The 20,211-nt window shown below is 37.0% G+C and overlaps 1 pseudogene; it reads right to left on the bottom strand.

Annotated features, from left to right (window-relative positions):
* Window positions 1-943: 943 nt before the first annotated feature.
* LOC113067405 (sarcalumenin-like) lies at window positions 944-19,747 on the bottom strand (annotated as a pseudogene).
* Window positions 19,748-20,211: the final 464 nt, after the last annotated feature.

The following is a 20,211-nucleotide window of genomic DNA, read 5'->3' as shown; positions in this document are numbered from 1 at the left end:
CTGACTATACATCTTTCAGCGCTTACCTGCGGTTAACATCTAAATCTGACAGCGACACCACGGTTCATCTTGAGTCTATTTTTGGAGGTGGGAACAAAGAGTGACCTTGATACTTAACAGGGAATAGACACATCTTTCTGAAGAGATCTGAGTCTATTAACCCCCACGACCCAACTCCAAAAAAACAGACAGCTTGGTTAACAACACTTTATTGCAGTTTTGTCGCTCCCACAGAACTGGACTCTTTGCACTATGTTCACTGTTGACTACCATACATACCATAAAGCTCATAAAAAGGCAGCTTTCTGAGGTAACATCTATCTAGATATCTAGATTAATGTGATTATTTCCACACAAAACCCCAACCATTACATAAGACCTGGCTATTAGTTGTGGAATTTTAAATACACTTTTAAAAATGAAGGTTCTGTTTTGGCATCGAAGGTTCCGTGAAGAACCTTTAAGAACCGTTTGTTAAAATGTTACACTAAGAAAGAACAGTTCAGTTAAAGAAATATTAAGAAATAATATAAAGGAATAATATTTTCAAATTATTGGGTGAACTATTCCTTTGCAAGTTCATTGAAGAAGCCCAAATAGACCACATCTAACACATTGCTGTGAAAACCTCCTTTCAGAACCTTTATTTTGAAGAGTGTAGATCATTTTTTTTATCGTGGTATACAACGTCGATAAGTGGAAATGTGAAAGAAACAAACTGATATTTATCATAACATGCAGTGTAAAAATTCTAGTAGCTTATCAGTCTGAAGAAAAAAATGATCATCCATTGTTACTACTAACCTATAAAAGTGAACTATCAACCCCGAAAGACGGTGGTAAAGCTCACAACTGGGAACTGATTCAGTAAGTTTAAAACATGACATACCTCTTCACATTTAAGGCAGCTGATACCCATTTTCAGTCTCAGGATATTTTATTTTTGCAATTTTTTTACATTTTTTTAAGTGTGTGTCAGCCATTTTTGTTTTCCATGCGTACACATTTCTCCCTCCAAAACTGCAGACAGTTTATAAAAGTAGTGCGGAAAGAGAGGAGAGTTATTTTGGCGCGCTCTCCTCGCATTCACAAGAAACTCCGCCTCAAGATTTCACAAGAACCTCCCCTCCACCCCGTCCCAGAATCCCCCGCCCTCAAAAATCCCCAAACACAACCTCTTCACGCAAAAAAACAAAGTCCCGTGAGATCCGTCTCCATTGACTCGAAACGGACCCGTGGCAGGAACAGGATTAGCTCCACTGCTCCTCCTCGGTTTGTTCGCTCCACCGTTCCTCCTTTCGTTCTCTCGTCCTTCTCCTCGGCCTCCCTCCCACCTGGTTTTCTTCTCTCAGTTTCGCCGGTAGCGGTTCTTGGGCTTTTCCCCGCAGCCGGTGACCTCGCAGGAGGACAGGGTCGGGTTCTTGCCGGAGTTGATGTTGCCGAGCAGAGAGGGCAGTTCGTGGGTGATGGCGCGTTCGATCTTCTCCAGTAGACAGCCACCCATGTAGGAGCACTGGGCCGACAGTTGCTTAAAGCTGCTCACTGGGTTAATCCCGAAGAAATCGCGGTAAGCGTCTCGGTTGGGCAGGTCGAACTTGCTGACGTTGGTTTTGGCCAGGATGGATTTAAAAATGAAGAACTTGTCGGGATCGTCCACGATCTCCTTGAAGACCAGTTCGGGGTCACTGAAGAAGCTCATCTTCTCCTTGAAGGTCTGAACGTAGCGGTCCACAAGGAGGGCGTGAATGCGAACGCGGATGCCGTGTTGGCGGATGAACGCGATTTTGTTCTCCAGACGGTTCTCGATCACTTGGTTCAGGTCTTCCAGCAAGGATATTTCCTCACGTTTGAAGAGTTCGCGGCTGGTGTCCGGTGCGTAGTCGTAGGGCCAGAAGGAGCTGACGTAGACGCGCGGGGGCTCGGTCACGTTAATGAGGGGCGCCAGGCTCCAGAAGAGGGGCGCCGTAGACGCGCATGAGGTCCTGGGTCGCCAAGCTGTCGGCTTTATTGAGGATGATACGGATCTGGGACTCTCGACCTTTCAGCTGCCGGAAAAGCATCTCCAACTCGAGACCGACGTCCAGCTTGGTGGGATCAAAAACCACGAAAATGAGGTCGGCGCGATCGATAAACCACTGGCATACGTCGTTGAATGGGTAACCTTGAAGCGGGACAAGAAATATAAATAAATAATTATTATCATTCATAAATTGAGATGTTAAATACAGAGTATCTTGAGGATTTTGTTTTTCAAATCAGTAATTTGGGGTTTTAAGGACCCATACGAACCATGATATTACAGAAATCAGTGGTGATGATGGAGAAGTTTGTACCTCTCTCCTGCTGTTTGCGGTTCTCGATGATTCCAGGCGTGTCCACGAATGTGACCCTCTCCAGGAGCTTGTGGGGCATCTCGATGCCAACCAGCTTCTCCAAAAAGTTCTGGCCGAACTTCTCCAGCGGGGAGAAGGAGCGAGAGCTGTCGGCAGCCATGACGATGCCCTCCACGGTGCGGATCTTCTCGCCGTGCATGATGACGGTAAACTCTGAGGTAGTGGGCTCAGCACCTGGACGAACAGAAGATGATGCACATTTGTAATAAAATACTTTAATACTGAAAACCACTTGACAAGCAGCACAGACCACAGTTTACCCGTGTACAGCTGGTAAGGAGTGTCCAGCAAACCCAACAGGTAGTTGATCATGGAGGACTTGCCCACGCTCCAGGGTCCGAGGAACAGCACCATGGGTTTGGAGGTGATTTCTCCATCTGTTTGAGAGAGAGAGAGAGAGAGGACAATGGCATTTACTATTAAAACATTTGAGACTACGGGCAAGAACCACATTTCAAGATCTACCATGAATGAAAAAGCCCTTTTCTCTTTGATAAAGCAAATGGAAATCATAATATTAATACACTTAAGTATAAAATAAAGGTCCCTAATAGGCATCAATGGTTCCTCAAACACCCACAGAACCTTTTCTTTCCACAAAAGTTTCTTTAGAGTGGAAAAAGATTATTTTGATTTTTCAGAACTGTTCATTAAAAGGTTCTTTGAGGAACCAAAAATGTTTTCTGCATCACAGCAGAACCCCATTTTAGAACCTTTATTTTTATGAGTGTATGATTTTAAATATTCAGTAATGAATTGGTCATTATCGAAAACTTTGTCTCCATCTGTTAAAGGGGAAATGATGTTGCGAGGGTTTTTCCTGGTGCTTGTTGCTTATACTTATTGCTGATTAACTGGGTTTCGTCGTTCACCTCAGACCACAGAAAGTAAAGTACCATCACACTGGGGTGCACATTTTTGGAAGAGCCAGCAGAAACAGCGATCATAATGAGTGATGAATGCGCCATGCATTGAGTGTCAGCATTAGTCAGAATCATTAAGAAACCCAAAACAAGTCTTTCAATTAGATTATCTTTTTGTTGTTGTTGAACCCAGTACGTTTCATTAAACCGTTCTAGATGAGGAAAAATAAGTTTTACAATGAATCTAACTTGGATTTTTATCTAATGAATGTCTACTTAAGAGCTCAGATGAAGGAATGAAGGCCATTTCACTCACTTCAACTTTTCTGATGCAAAGACAGAGGACAGACAAAGAGTTCTTTAGGAGAAGAAACTAATTTCTGTTTAATTAATTGCAGAGAATGTCATTTCTCTGAAGTACTCCAGAACAAGGGCAACACAATGACTCAAGAGGTCGAGGAGCTCGATAGCAGCTCAGAAGAACCCAGTCACAATAAAGACCACCGTCAAACCTTCAGACACAACATGAGACTCTATACTTTAAAATATAAAGGTTCTTTATTGATGGAACCTTTAACATCCCAGGAACCTTTCAAATGCAGTTTCTTGAGATGATTCAAATGTTCTTCACACTAAGAAAAAAGGTCTCTTTTAACAGCTGGAAGGTTCTTTGGGGAACCTAAAATGGTTGTTCTGTCAAATTGGAAACTCCCTTTTGGAACCTTTATTTTTAAGAACGTTGGATCTTTATTGCAATTACTGCAAGTCAGTTTGGATATAAGTATCCAACATATGACAAGTAACTTTCTCATATGGTCACGCAAGGCCTGCGCATGCAACCAACACTGATACACCAATGAGCTTTAGCCAGAGTAGATGCTATATATTTAATATGATGCAAATAAAATCAGTTTAATGCAGCCTTACTGAATAAAACTATTAATTAATTAATTTTTTTAGCAATACTTTTGTAACAGATGCATCATGATTAATTGCATTAAAAGCATTGCTTATTGCACACACCATTCTATAAAACGTGCAACCCACACTTTTTTAGTCTTTATACAGTGAACATAGTCTTACATTCAGATTATCCTCATAAACAAAGACTTTGATTAGTGTTCAGAATTAGTTCATTTAGACGATTCGATTAGTTGGATGAAGAGAAACAGCTGAACCAAACCTATCTGCTGGTTGAACTGTTGCGCTGGATGATTTGAAGCAGTTAGTTTAATATTCTCTGATAGAGGTTTGCTCTTTGCAGTGGCTGACTGTCGACTGAGCAATGCCAGATGCTGACATATGTGCTGATGGTAATTGGGCAGATGAGCTAGCGCCAGCTGGAGGGGGTCAGAGACGCAGGCAGTGGCATGCAGTGAAGCGCCCCGTCATACCCACCTGTGGCAGAATCTCCCAGTGTGCGTCCAGGATAGGCTGTTTAGTGACGGGTGATGGAGGAGAGAGGGATGAAAATGACAAGTGTGAGGAAAAGTGCAGGCAGAGGAGGAAGAGAGGAGAATGTGAAGGAGGAGGACAGAAAGGGACACTTCTCCTGTGAAGCGGGAGACAGTATGTGATGAGCTGAAATGTGTGTGGATGAAGATCGATGCTCGTCCAGATACAATGATTTCTAGAAGAGGTTGAACACACACTGCAACAAATCCTATTCTTATAAATAAATGTAAAAAAAAAAAAAAAAAAATTATATATATATATTAAATAGTCTCGTTTTACACTAAAATGTATAATGTTTATATGTAAATGTAACATTTAAATGGACTAATCTCGGAAAACCTTATAAATAAAGGATAAATAAAAGAACAAATTAATATGTTTATCTTGTTTTAAACTTAAACCCCAAATTATAATAATTTTTCATTTATATTAAGCATTTATATGATTTTTCAAACAAAGATTAGGCGTCTTATAACATGAACATTTTAAATAATATTTGTTTTGTTTTTTAACATCCAAATTTTACATTGAATTGAATTTGTTACTTCACATTCCTTTATAACTGTGTGTAAAATTTACTAAGAAAAACGTAATAATGTAGTATTTATTGATGAAAAATACGTAATAAGATTCTAAGATTCAATCTAATTATATTTTTAACAAGATAAATGTACTTTAAAGATTAATTCAATTTAAAATAATAATAATAATAATAAATAAATAACTCACTAAATTATTTTAATCAATAAAATCATAAATATACAAATAGTGTAAATCCCATGCTTGTATACCCAGAAGCCCCTGCATCATGGCAGTATGTGCTCATATTGTGGTGTGATGGTTTAGGACACATTTTCTTCTTTCGATCTCACTGGCTCAAGCTCAGATGATGTTTGATAGCTTGTTTCAGCTTCTTTCTACTCCCTTACAAGTGTCAGGTCAGTTTTGCGTTATTGTGGTGAGTGTAGGGGTTAAATACCATGCTGAACCACAAGGGGGCAGGCTGGGTCCCAGTGTTCAGTCAGAGGTTAGTAGGACACTCAACACTCTCAAAGTCACCCTTCAGAGGACACAACCTACATACAGTAACAGTAGTACACCCAACAGCTTAAGGAGAAGAAGAAGAACTTGCCCGTCTCTTTTTCACACTCAGACTGAGGGAACAGGTAAACCTCCTCAATGGGTTCAAATGTGGGCCTTGCTTTTAACAAAATAAAACTTCCTCATATTAAAAAAATAATATAAGATACATTAAATAATGTTTCTGTGCTGATGTTTTCACCAAAAACAAAAATTGTTGTGTGTGTAAATAAATAAATACAATAAATAATTTTAGAAAATATTGCTGACAGGAAAAAAAGAAGTCAAAGGCTCATCTGGAAGCATAATAAAATACAAACAAAATTATGTTTTTAGATTGTGTCTTTGTAATATGCAAATTATGCAAAATGCATAATTCATCTTATTAAATGCCCATACATATGGAGATTATGAGCAAATCAAAATAACTATTGGGTGTGTTATGACCAACAAATATTTATCAATAAATACATGACAGCAAATAGTAATATATATTAGGACAAATCATAAATTAAAGGACTTAAATGGCAATTTTCAAAAAAATTATAAATAATTAAAAAATTATCTAAAAGATCAAATCTGAATTTTGTCACTTATTACTTGAAATATTTAGTAAAAGTTGTGAAATATTGTTGAAAGTCAAAAGTTAAATGCATCTAAAAGCATACTATAACAAAGCTAAAATAATATTTCGTGTAATTGTCCATTTAAAGGTTTAAAAATTTAAATTCATTATAAATTTGATTGAATATACAGATTATGAAAATGTCATAAAAAACCATTGGGTTTTAATATTATCGCCAACAACAACAAAAAGTGTACGGTTATAAATAAATAAATAAAAATTATAAAGTCTAATAACTAAAGGTAACATTATGCAAAATTCTGAAATTAAAGGTCTAATAACATCACTTTTTAAAACATGGCCTAACCTATTTAGTAAAAGTGATATAAGTGTTCGCTCTAAGTGTAAAAGTTGATCAACTCTCACACTTATTATTGTTTGTGAGAAGTCGTGAAGTCTTGCTGAAAGTCAAATCGTCAAAAGTTCAGTTCAATCCCAAAGCACTGTTTCTGCCTGAAGAAGCTCCTCTTTTATAAGGTATTACTGCGTAAATAATTAAAAACAGAGAGACGCTGCACAGAGGACAGTTCATGTGTATTCATGAGAATTTAGTGCAGACTTGTGAGGACTGGAGCACATGGAGGTCTTATATAAAGCCAGGGCTGTTGAGAAACTCTTGATTGCTTTCAGATGGAGGCTTCGCTCCTCTGGCAGCAATAAGAAAGCCTTGTGTTTTCTATTTTAACTCTCTCTCTCTCTCTCTCTCTCTCTCTTTCTTTCTTCCTCTGTTTTCTGGCCTCCCTTGGACGAGCACCAGTGCTACAGCTGTGTGGAATGACGAAGCGCACATGTGTCGGCTCAAAGAAGCCACCGAACTCGGATACACCAACGAAGAGAAGCCTTCATCCTCCATTAATCCTGCAGTTGGTTGTCTAGAGCCCTGGTGTATCTGAACTTTGTGAGTGAAATGAAATACTCAACTGTTGCACACGTCAAACACAAAGTGATGATTGAATAAAGCGGCGAGCAACAGTATTACTGGGCTGGGGACACAAACAGCGCAAGTTTAGGACAGGTCATTCAAAATCATTTATAAACAAGTTCATTAGTATTTTATTAAAGATACTGAAGTTTGACACAGCAGCCTTGGGTTCTTCCTTATGCACAGTGGGATGGTTTGGATGACGGAGAATGAGATAATGGAGATGAATAAGCAATCATATTTTCAATCAATATTTTTAGCCCAAGTTTAAGATTTATGTGTTTGCATATGAAATTTCCATCGATTTGGATTAGACGGTTTTGACAAATTAATAAACTCAACGTGATGCATATTTGTCATGTACACGCAACGAAACGAGTAAGAATTCTGTAACTGGTTTGTGTCATAAATAATGCAATAAATAATGCAATAATCTCACACATTGTAACTAATTGAATATTGCTTGTTCCACAGCTATAGACATATTTCAGCCATCTTAACACTTAATTACATTTTAGATTCAACAGATTTGTGATGATTCACAACAGTATTATTTTAGTCCCATTATAATTTGTATTAACACTTTGAATTAGTTTTTATTTTCAGTTTTCATTTTAATTTTAGTTAAGGTTTTAATATGTGTGTGGGTTTTAATATTTATTAGTTTTTGATATTTAACTAATAAATTTAACTGATAGTTAAATATTGCTTGTTCCATAGGCTTTAGCCAAATTTGCATGTTCATACTTCTTAACTGAATAAATGTAATTTGTTAATTTATTTAAACGTTTTTATTTTGATATTTTAAGTAAAAAAATTACTAATTAGTAATTAAATTTTTTTTGTTTATCTACAGTTTTTATTGGTTTTTATTTCATATATATTTTCATATATATCAGCTGAATTTTTTTGTAATTTGTTGTAATTTTTTTATTTAATATAAATTTATTTTAATTTTAGTTAAAGTTTTTTTATGTTTTATTTATTTATATATATATATATATATATATATATATATATATATATATATATATATATAGTTAAGATCTATTTAAAGTATATTTTATGGCTTACTGTAATAATTCTAATTCTATGCAATTTAAATAAATGCATTTGGAAAAAAATAATTATTTAGATAAATCATGGCATAGTTTATTATTTAGGATTTGCATCTATTTGATTTTGAGTGCAGAAATCTTCAGAAACCTGTTTCTTACCCGTTACTTTTATGTATGACTGACAAATATGCATCGCACCACAGTTTATTAGTTTATGTGAACATTTCATATGCAGTTCAAATCCATCTTAAACTGAGAGCTAAATGGTTTCTGCGAGTAGACAAACACTGACGGTACCTGAGATCTCATGCTGTCTCAGCTCATTGTACTTGTAGGCCTGCTCCATGGGCCTGATGGAGCTGTGGTAGATCTTCCTCAGCCTCTGCAGAGCAGCTGAAAGATGAAACAGAGAACAAACAGAGAGTATGACATCCAGCACAAGACACAGAGGCCGAGCGCAGAGAGGAAAGACTGCAGATGGTGTTGTGGATAAAGCCTTTGGGAAGGAAATGAGAGGAGACCGTACTGTAAACAAACCAAAACATCGACGTGCCTTTCTGAGGTAGTAGTTCAGTGTGAGTCAGATATAAACTTTCTCCTGGTAGCTGATGTGACATATGGACTGAATAATCCATTGTTAAACTTTTATGACCAGTTCAATCCACAAGCAGGAATGACTCATCATTGTTTCATGCTTCACGAACTACAAGCTGCTCACAAACTACTTCAGCTTTTTGATTTGAGCCAGATTATTACTGCTGTGACTGTAAAAACAAATAATATGATAGTTACTTAAGAGTTTGCCTCAACAGACAGAATTAATGTTGCCATAACTTACATAAGCTGACTTGCTGATTATAGCATTTTTTAGTGTATTTAAATACTATTAGCATACTGTATTTATTCATTTATTCGATTTCGTTTTTTTTTCAGTATTTTCTGCTAAAATTTTTATTTAAGATTTAGCCTTTTTATGTGATGTCATATATATATATATATATATATACACGTGTGTGTGTGTGTAATAAAATCACTGAAAAAAAGATTATATATATATATATATATGTGTGTGTGTGTGTGTGTGTGTGTAATAAAATCACTGAAAAAAAACAATTATATATATATATGTGTGTGTGTGTATGTATATATATATATATATGTGTGTGTGTGTGTGTGGGTGTGTGTGTGTGTAATAAAATCACTTTAAAAAAAAAAAAAGTTTTATTTTCAGTGATTTTTAATACTTAAAAACTTTTTTTACATTGTATGTAGTTGCCAAGGTAATTTTTCATTTATAAATTTTTTTCATCTGATATTAAATTCAATCAATGAAAAGTATTTTTAATTGCTTTAGTAAACAACAACAAAAAGTGCCGAAAGGGGTTCGTAAGGAGCTACAGAATGTTATTATTATTATTCTTTTTTTACGATATCACATCATAATATATTAGAATATGTTAATATTTATATTAAAATATAGTTTTTATTAATAAAATAAAATGGTTGATTTCTATCCCATTTAAAGAATTCGATAACATTATAGTTTCATACTTATAAAAATCATAAGACATCGTATTTATTGAGAATAAATTGAAATGGAAAATGCTTCTTTCCAAGTTTACATAGCTAACTTGACTCTAATAATGGCTATAAATATTATATATATATATATATATATATATATATATATATATATATATATATATAACTTTTTTTGGCTTTAGCATAATTATCACACACAGAAATGACTTAATTTCTTTAAATATTTTTCTCATGCTGTGTAAATAAAATGTTATATTTTAGAAAGGAGAACTTTTGCTAGCGCCACATCCTATGGCTTTGAAAAGTTGATCAACTCTTGGTTTAAACCAGTCCAGCTGTTTCTTAACAGCATGCTAGTGTGAAACGTTGCTTAACCCGGGTTTAAAGGCAACATTCACCTGCTAGCACTGGGTACAAGGCCTGTAAACTGAAACGAAACGATACGTTCATGTGTGTTTCATGTCCTCACCAGCATAATCTCCAGCTTTCTCATCCGCGGCGAGCCTCAGAGTCTCCTCGATGTGAGATCTGTCTCTCAGGATGGTTTCCAGGACGGCTTCCTCCTCTGCAGAGAAACCAAAAGCACACACATTAAAACTTCCTTCCAAGCCTGAGGAAATCTTGCCCATAATTCACTGCAGCAGGTCTTCCTGAGGTCTCTGCGATTAGTATCCTGTGATAAAACCGTCCTTTTAGTCTTTGCCAAGGCCCATCGACGAGATATCTGTTATTTGTGTGCTTTCTGGATGGATAAACCTGGATTTACAAAGAGTTTTCCAGACTTTAAAACACCTTGTAAAAAGTCTAATGACCAAATGTGCATGGCTGGCCCAGACTGTAGTAATTTGTCTTCGAATACACACAAAAACAAATGTCTCTTCACATCAAGGACCATAACTAAAACAACAAAGATAGGCTTATAGTATTAAAAAAGTGGTGTTATACCTTATCTATATTACAAGTCTGAAATGTTACTATACGCAGAGGTTTAGAAATACAACAATTTGAGTTATCATTCATGTCCGTAACACAAGTTTAATAATTCACATAAGAAACAGTATTTGTAGCTTTAACTTAGCTGTTACGAATACATTTATTTGCTGTCGACATTTGTCTAGCACACTTCTCATCAGGGCATTGTTAAACTATTAATGTCAGACTATTGATATTCCTGCCACAATCGTCCCTCCTCTGTTAATAGATATTTACCCACAATGCCTCAGGGCGTTCCTGCCAGGCTGCTGTTATCAAGACCCAAGACATAAATGGAGTCTAATGGGAAGACACCGTGCCTTCATATTTATATTTAGCAGCACTGCCATTCATTACAAGTTCCTCATATATTAACAGCACAACGTCTCTTTCGGAAGAAGGACATGAGAGAACACAATAACATCCATTACGTATCCTGTTTATGATTGCATTTCCGTTTCGTTTTGACTATTTGATCAGACTTATGCTTAAAGTATCAAATGTAAAAACTTAAATCAAAGCATTATGTGCCGCTCAAGAAACATTTCTTATTATTATCAGTGGTGCTGCTTCATATTTTTGCGGAGACCGTGATGCATTGTTTCAAGGTTTACTGATGAATAGAAAGTTCATAAAGTGTAATGTAAAAGTTATCAACAATCATCCGTCTTATTTTAGAGTATTAAATCTAAAAATAAAACCAGCCAACAGCCAATGGTCAAGTGTAATATGGCCTTGGTTTCATAACACAACGGTGTTGGTGTATACGGGGACTCCCTGGTTTCATAACAAGCTGGAGCTTCAGTGATGGACACATGGCTACCAAATGGTTGGATTGTATGCTGATAAGAGAGATAACAGACCCTAAATATATCCATCAGTTGGCAGCTGCCCTTATTCACCCAACAACACACTGCATCACTTCTGCTTTATACTGTTTTCTATGCAAGTTTACCAGCAGAACAAATAAATATTTACCTCAGGATGCCAAAAAATCCTAGTATTTGCCATACATCATGCATGGCATCTTTTAAAGCACCATATTTTATCGTATCGTATCTTGTTGGAGTATAAATTGATGTGCTGGCATTACTTGCATAAGAAGACATGCTTTAAATTGATCAAAAGTGATGGAATTTGTGACAGCTTTGGTGAGCATAAGGGACTACAGAGACAAAAACCTTGAAAATCTTCATTCAGCATACAGTGTAGTGAACTTGCTGCTACGGCGTTGCCTGGAAAGCACTAGAAGTGAAGTTTGGCTTGTCTGCATGCAGTCCACCTCATCTGTCATCCCTTCTCACAATCCTTCTCGTGGCCCATGCTGCTAAACGACATATTTATCTTGTTCTCAGGTGTCCATTGGCATTTAATTGCTTATCTGAAACTTGCTTGGGCATCCGTTAGCCTTCCTTGTTGGCTGCAGACGGAAATAACTGACAGCTCAAGTAATATATGCTTAATCAACCTGCATCAGCACAAACAAAAAAGCCATCTGTGAATGTAGGCCAGCCAGGTTTCTGAAGAGCCTGACATCTGTTTACATCTTTCCTACGTCTTTAGATTATAGAGTTCAACTAAGGCTGACCAAACAGCCAAGGGTTCACATTGTTTGCTATGACCAAGTGAATTTGAATTGAACATAACCGCATTGAAGTTTAAATTAAAATGCAAGGAAGAAGTCAAATGAACTGAAATTCAGACAAAACATTTAATTGGTTGAAAAATTATTGTTAAATATTGTTATTTTCTGTCTGTCTGTCTGTCTACATGTCTATATGTCTGTCTGTCTGTCTATTTACATTTCTATATGTCTGTCTGTCTGTCTACGTGTCTATAAGTCTGTCTCTCTATATGTGTCTGTCTACATGTCTATATGTCTGTCTGTCTGTCTGTCTACATGTCTATATGTCTGTCTGTCTGTCTATTTACATTTCTATATGTCTGTCTGTCTGTCTACGTGTCTATAAGTCTGTCTCTCTATATGTGTCTGTCTACATGTCTATATGTCTGTCTGTCTGTCTGTCTACATGTCTATATGTCTGTCTGTCTGTCTGTCTGTCTACATGTCTATATGTCTGTCTGCCTGTCTACATGTCTATATGTCTGTCTGTCTGTCTGTCTGTCTACATGTCTAGAAGTATGTCTGTCTGTCTGTCTGTCTACATGTCTATATGTCTGTCTGTCTGTCTGTCTGTCTGTCTACATGTCTACATGTCTGTCTGCCTGTCTACATGTCTATATGTCTGTCTGTCTGTCTGTCTACAAGTCTATAAGTATGTCTGTCTGTCTACATGTCTATATGTCTGTCTGTCTGTCTACATGTCTATATGTCTGTCTGTCTGTCTGTCTGTCTGTCTGTCTACATGTCTATATGTCTGTCTGTCTGTCTACATGTCTATATGTCTGTCTGTCTGTCTGTCTGTCTACATGTCTATATGTCTGTCTGCCTGTCTACATGTCTATATGTCTGTCTGCCTGTCTACATGTCTATATGTCTGTCTGTCTGTCTACATGTCTATATGTCTGTCTGCCTGTCTATATGTCTTTCTGTCTTTCTGTCTGACAATCTGTCTGTCTGTCTGTCTACATGTCTATATGTCAGTCTGTCTGTCTGTCTTTCAGCCGGCCTGTCTGTCTGTCTCTCTGTCTGCCTGTCTGTCTTTCAGTCTGTCTGTCTGTCTGCCTGCCTTTTTTCTGCCTGTCTTTCTCTCCTTCAGCCTGTCTGCCTGCCTGTCTGTCTGTCTGTCTGTCTGTCTGTCAGTCTGTCTTTCAGCCGGCCTGTATGTCTGTCTGCCTGACAATCTGTCTCTCTGACTGCCTGTCTGTCTTTCAGTCTGTCTGTCTGTCTGCCTTTTTTTGCCTGTCTTTCAGTCTGCCTGTCTGTCTGTCTGCCTCTCTGCCTATTTCCTGTCTGCCTGTCTGTCTGTCTTTCAGCCTGTCTGTCTGTCTGTCTTTCAGCCTGTCTGTCTATATATGTATGTCTGTATGTATATCTATCTCTGTCGTCTGTCTATCTATCTATACAAAGAAAAGATATATATAGGTTATCTATATGTGTCAATGCTAAATTATTTGCATATATGGAAAAAAATGTAATCAACAATTAATGAACAAACAAATAAATGCTAAAAAAAACTAAATGTTAATAACTAAATTAAAAAATAAATGTAAACAAAAATAAAAAAGCCATGGTAAAAATCTGTTAATAGATAAATGTCAAATAAACAATAATAAATAAATAAATAAAAAGCTAAGTTAAAGCTTATTAATGTTTTTGAAATAAGTATGTTTTTCTCACCAAGGCAGCATTTGTTTGATCAAGAATACAGTAAAAAGTAATATTACAATTCAAAATACCTGTTTTTATTTGAATATATTCAGATTCAAATCTGAATTTTCAATATCATTACTCCAAGAAACATTCCTTTTCTGTTGACAATGTTGTGCCACTTAATATTTTTGAACAAACTGAGATATTTATTCATCAATCATCTGATGATCAGAATGTCCAAAAGAACAGTATTTATTTAGAATAGAAATCTTCTGTAACATTACTGTCACTTTTGATCCGTTTAATGTGTCTTTGCTGAATAAATGTATTTTAAAAATTCTTTAGCTAAGGTAGCTTACATAAACTGGCTTGGAGGTGCCTAACAAATGTCCTGCCCTTTGTGTTGTGTTATTTATATATATATATATTCATCTTAGACTGTGCAACGGCTCGCCGTGGTCGAATTCTGAAGCTCAACATTGACATGTCCCTCAAGCCTGCTGAGGACTCTCCCCACTGAACGCACTGCCATATTGTTGAGAGCAGATGGGCTTTCACTGCAGAGACTGCAGGCCTGTTGTAATGACACAATGTGCTAAGCATACAAGTGCTCAGCCGACACAAGCCAAGTCAAGCTGCTAAAAATACAGCCCTGTAATGTTGAGCTCAGCATGGCGCTAAAATGGCGAAAGGTTAGTGGCGAGGTGTGCAGTTTAAATGGAGGACATGTGAACTGTGTGGGGTTTTAATGGCTAATGTCCTAGTGTGAAACACACAGGTATAGAGACAGTTTGTAAAAATTACATAATAAATGTTAAAAAAAGGAAACCACTTTATGAAGTTTTTTAAGTATCTGCAAAATGAATAATAATAATTATAACAATAATAATAAATGAATGAAAGAAAGAATACATGCATGAATTAAGTAATAATTAATGGTAAAACTATTAATATGGAAAAATATATTATAAATAAATAAACACCAAATAAACAAATGTTAAACTAAATAAATATGTATTAATAAAAATTTTAATGAAAAATAAATAACTCCCTTCTCCATGCAGAATATATGACTTGTCACCAAAGGAACTTGTAATAACTTAAGGTGGACATCAAAGCTGTGTGATCTATTCTCATGTGGGCCTAGTTTAGATCCACACAGCAACAAATCTGTGAAATATCTCCACAAAAGAGACTCGGTGCAATCGGGTGCACAGTATGCAACGACAGCAGCTCCAGCTCCTAATATAGCGCCAACACAATTACAAATATATCCGCTTCAGGCGAGCACAATGTCAGTCCACGGGGGTTAGCTTTAATTTAACCCTGTACGCACTGGAAGGACAAATACGCAAACTGCCAGCATCTGTCGCAGGGTCTACAGACATCCAATGAGCCTGTCTCCTAGCAACAGAGGCTTTGGAAAAAACACAGCTGTTGCTAGCGCTCATCCCGCCGGAATGCCATCGGACTGCTGTAGACTGAAGCTTATTGGTCAAATACACACGTGCGCACTTTTGTGAGGAAACATGGTTTAGTATCATCTGCTGACCTTACAGGTGTTTAAATAACGGTCGGTTTAGGCTCTTTCGATGTTTATGATTGCATAAACACAGATGGAGATCCTTGAAAAGCAGCAGGTGATCGTTTAGACTTTTCACAGTAGGCAATAAATACAAAATGCATTCATTTTCTAACTAGCAACTTTCATGCAAATGATCTAGTTTTGTTCCGGTGGCCCATAGGTGTGTCGTCCCCGGTGGATCAGGGTAAAAGCCCCTGATCATGTTGTGCTGGCGGATGCAGGAGGTAAATTGAATTAATGTGAGTGTGATTAGGGAGAGCCTTGAGCCTATCTGAACCCGCAGGATTTACTGGCAGCGAGGGAAGAGCATACACAACCTTTACCGTGGGCCAAGGGATTTCCAAGAGAACAAAGCTGCTGTGGTATTAAATGTATAGCATTACACAGCAGCTAAACTTCACAAAATCAGCAGCTAAACTTCACTGTAAATGCTTTTACAGCCATTACAAAAAAAAGAAAAGAAAAAAAAGTATCACATTAAAAATGGAACAACCATGGTCTATCGATGTAGGCCTACATCAGTATACACTTTACGATTTTAATATATAAAATTGCAAAAATTTAATTTTGCATAAGATTTTCATTTAAATTAAAACTAAAAAACTAAATACTGGATACAATAAATTAATGAATAAATAAATAAACAAACTGTGAAGCATAAATGCTGTTAATCAATCTATATATAAGCCCTTACAAAAAAGTCCAGTAGAATAAAAATTTACATATAAATGGAAATAATATTATTAAATGACAATAAAACTATGATTACCAGATTAATGTTACATAAATTTAAAATGTGTGTGAGTGTATATATATATATTATTATTATACAAAAAAAAAAACAAATGTTAAAAATATTTACAAATTATAATACAAAATGCATTAAAAATATTACTTAAATTCATCATGAAACAACATTTATATACATAAATAAATCAATTAAAATACATGCTTGTAATATACTTTATAATAAAAAGAATAATAATATACAAAGCAGAGCATTCCTGCAAATATCATTCTATCTGTCTGTCTAACCTATCTATGGGGCAAATCACAGAGACAAAAATAGCAACAGGTGCCAAGGTTCTGGTCTCAGTTGATGACAGAAATAGCTCCACAATGGCTCATGCCTCCAGGGGGCGGAGTCTAACTGGCCTTTTTCTGTCAATCAGAGGTGTGATTCTACACTTCCAAAATGAGCAGTTAATGAAGATATTGGGTCTCTTCAATAGTTAACCGCATCTACATACATTAAAGTCAACATAAGAGGTGGTAAATCTAAATGAATTCTAGCATGATCAATACTGACCAAAATATTACAGTAATAAGTTGTACTAGAAATCGATTCTAGAAGTTCCCATGCACTGTTTTTAGTTTGACACTTCAAAAGCTTTTAATAGCATGACAAAACGGTAGTGACACATTTTTGAATCCGAGAACCGGGATAATATCAGTGTGGTAATTCTGCAGAGGAATCATGGGTATCAGAGTTAGGATGGCGTAAGAACATCACATGGACTCGAGGTGGTAAAGGGGATTGAAAGCATGACTCATTTCTGTAAAGCCACGTCCCATTGGCCTTTTTATGGAATAAGCATTTGGCTGTCCGTCCCACAATTCCTAGCAGAGGGAAGTCCCTTAAGAGCAGGGGCACCGCATGCCTGCTGTACTACATTGCTGAAAGGTGGGGAGAGCCCTTACTCGCGGTCGAGTACCCATATCAGATGTATAAGTCAATAAGGACGACTTCCTCCATTACTCATGGTTTGATCTTTAAAATAAAGATTCTTTATTGGCATTGATGGCTCTATGAAGAACCTTGACCATCCATGGAATCTTTACATTCCACGAAAGGTTCTTTATAGTGGAAAAAGATTCTTTCAAAATGTTCTTTGCACTAAAAACTGTATTTTTACGGGATTTCCATCCAAGCACCATGCTTGCAAAATCCTAATATGCCTAGGTAAGGAAACTCGTTACCTAGAAGATATTTTGATGTGGCTAAACAGGAGGAAGGTGAGGAAGGCGAACAGATGCCAGGTCGTAAGGTCGTAAACCTTTGGCCTACTAAATAGCAACTGGACCCAGATTATGTTTTAATAAATGAACATCCATGCCCCACTCTTAAGAGGAATTTAGGCCAAAATCATGATGCTTGTTACAAAAGAGAAAGACGGTATAAAACCATCGTGTTTTGTTTAAAAAAAACGGGGGTGGGGGTTCACAGTGATGTCATAGAAGAACCACTTTTGGTTCCCTAAAGAACCTATTAGTTTCTTTTTCAAAATTTGAAAAACCTAAAGATCTTTCAACCTACCCTCTTTGGAATGGAAAGGTTCCATGGATGTTAAAGGTTCTTCATGAAACCATAGATGCCAATAATAAATGGGAAGTGAAAACTGCAAAAGTCTCATGGAAATTTCTTTAAGATTTATCTGCCCATAATCAGACTGAAACTCCTTTTCACCAATAAATCAACTAAAGCTTAAAAGCATAAGCACTCATTTTAACCGTCTTTCAACAATGGCACTAAAATCATCCAATTGCTGTTCATTTGAGGCAACTAGCATTTCAGTTCTCTAGCTGTACACACACTAATGCAGCAAGATTGGCATAGATCACCGCGGCTCCTCCTGCTGAGATAATGCATGTCCTTATATGGCCAGTAGCTGGGAATAAATAAATTGTGATTGTGTCAGGGTGACAGCAGCTGCATGCTGGATCCAAAGACAAGCACAGACTGAAGGGGAGGGGAGAGAGGAAGAGGACTTTGGGGGAATCTATAGTAGACAGTGTCCAGTTACAGGACAACTTCCAATCTTAGACACCTGACTGCAGCCTGGGCCCGTGAAGGCCCACTCCGGGCTCGAGAGGAACCCAAGGACGGAACAAGGGTAACGGCGGCTGCCAGAGCCCTTGGAAATCACATCCAAAGCAGAAGTAGCTGGACTTTTATAGCTGACACTCTTAAAAATAAAGGTTCTAAAATTATGTTTTTGCTGCAGTGTCATTTTGGGTTCCCCAAAGAACCTTTCAGTGAAAAGAAGTTCTGAAAATACTTTTTTTTAAAGAAAAATGTAAATAATTTGAAGAACATTTTTTTTCTCCTATAAAGAACCTTTTTATGGAATGGAAAGGATCAGTGGATTTTAAAAGTTATTCATGGTATCATTGATGCTAGTTAGGAACCTTTATTTTCATGCGCATGAGTTTAAAGCACTTGAATTTAGTTGTCTCACACTGGCAAATCAATAAAACCAATATACCATGGGACATTCTGGGACTCAAGAAGAGTTGGAAACAGGAGCAGAGTGGCTGGTTAACAGTCATCCCAAGGCTCTAGCTCTTTCCATAAGCTGATGCCATGCCTCACGACAGCTGACGCACAATGCATGGATTGAAATGTCTATCAAACGAAAATAAACCCGTTTGTCCCACTTTGACACAATCAGCTACTCAGAGATTCTACAAGCTTAAATTGGAATTGATATCGTAAAATTTAATTGATAAAGGATTCATTTAGCATTCAGACAACTTTTTGTTAAGCTGCACATGCCAGTCCTAAGATAATCCATGTTCAGAGTTTTTATTAAACACTGCGAGTTTAAATAGCTCAGCAGATGGTGACATAGCCCATCTCCTGCCGGTGAACGTCACAGTTTTAAGGCATGCTCATTCATTCAAACTTCCTATAGTTTCATATCAAAATGACTAACGTATTGCACCACAAGAACCTTAACCTGCTTTCAACTTTCAGTTTCAACCACTGTTTGAATCCAAGTGTCTTCTTGCTAAAACTTCTCAAACCACTAGATGGGAAATGGTACTCTCTTGACGACTTCACAAAGTAAACCTCATCTCAGATCCATATTAGTGAACTGAGGAAACTGTAAAATGCTCTTACCTGCTGTGGCCAGTGCCAGCAGGGGCACAAAAACGCAGAGCGAGACTAAGACCTTCATGTTGGCTGCCAGGAGACCTCTGGTTGCCTCTCTAGCTATATATACTGGGCTGATAAGGTCAGAGGGCGCCAGCAAGAGGGTGGTCTTACAGACAGGACTACATGGAGGGGGCTGGTGCTGTATCAGAAAAGGGCGCACCCGAGCAGCTGACTGTCTCTTTCAGCAGAGCCAACATGGCATTGACTTCAAATCAAGGCTGTGCGACCATCTCCAGCACAAGAGTGCTTTGGTACTTCAAATGGTGTTGATTTTGGCAACTGAGAAGGAATGCTGTACAAGAAGTATGACAAGACAACACTATTTGTGACACGGCATTCCACTTTTTTAAAAAAGACCCTCAATGTAATTGATCAAAAAAATAAATAACAATTAATGAAGAATTTACTTGATGGTATGGTTTCAAAAAGCTTGTGGGTTATTATAACCCTATTGTCCTATTAAATGAACTTTAACCTGAACTCAGGCTCAAGTCGTACTGTT

The sequence above is a fragment of the Carassius auratus genome, linkage group LG28B (genome assembly GCF_003368295.1).
Source record: "Carassius auratus strain Wakin linkage group LG28B, ASM336829v1, whole genome shotgun sequence".
Taxonomy (NCBI): Eukaryota; Metazoa; Chordata; class Actinopteri; order Cypriniformes; family Cyprinidae; genus Carassius; species Carassius auratus.
The sequence above is the reverse complement of the archived record's forward strand: the minus strand, read 5'-3'. Positions and strand labels throughout refer to the sequence as shown.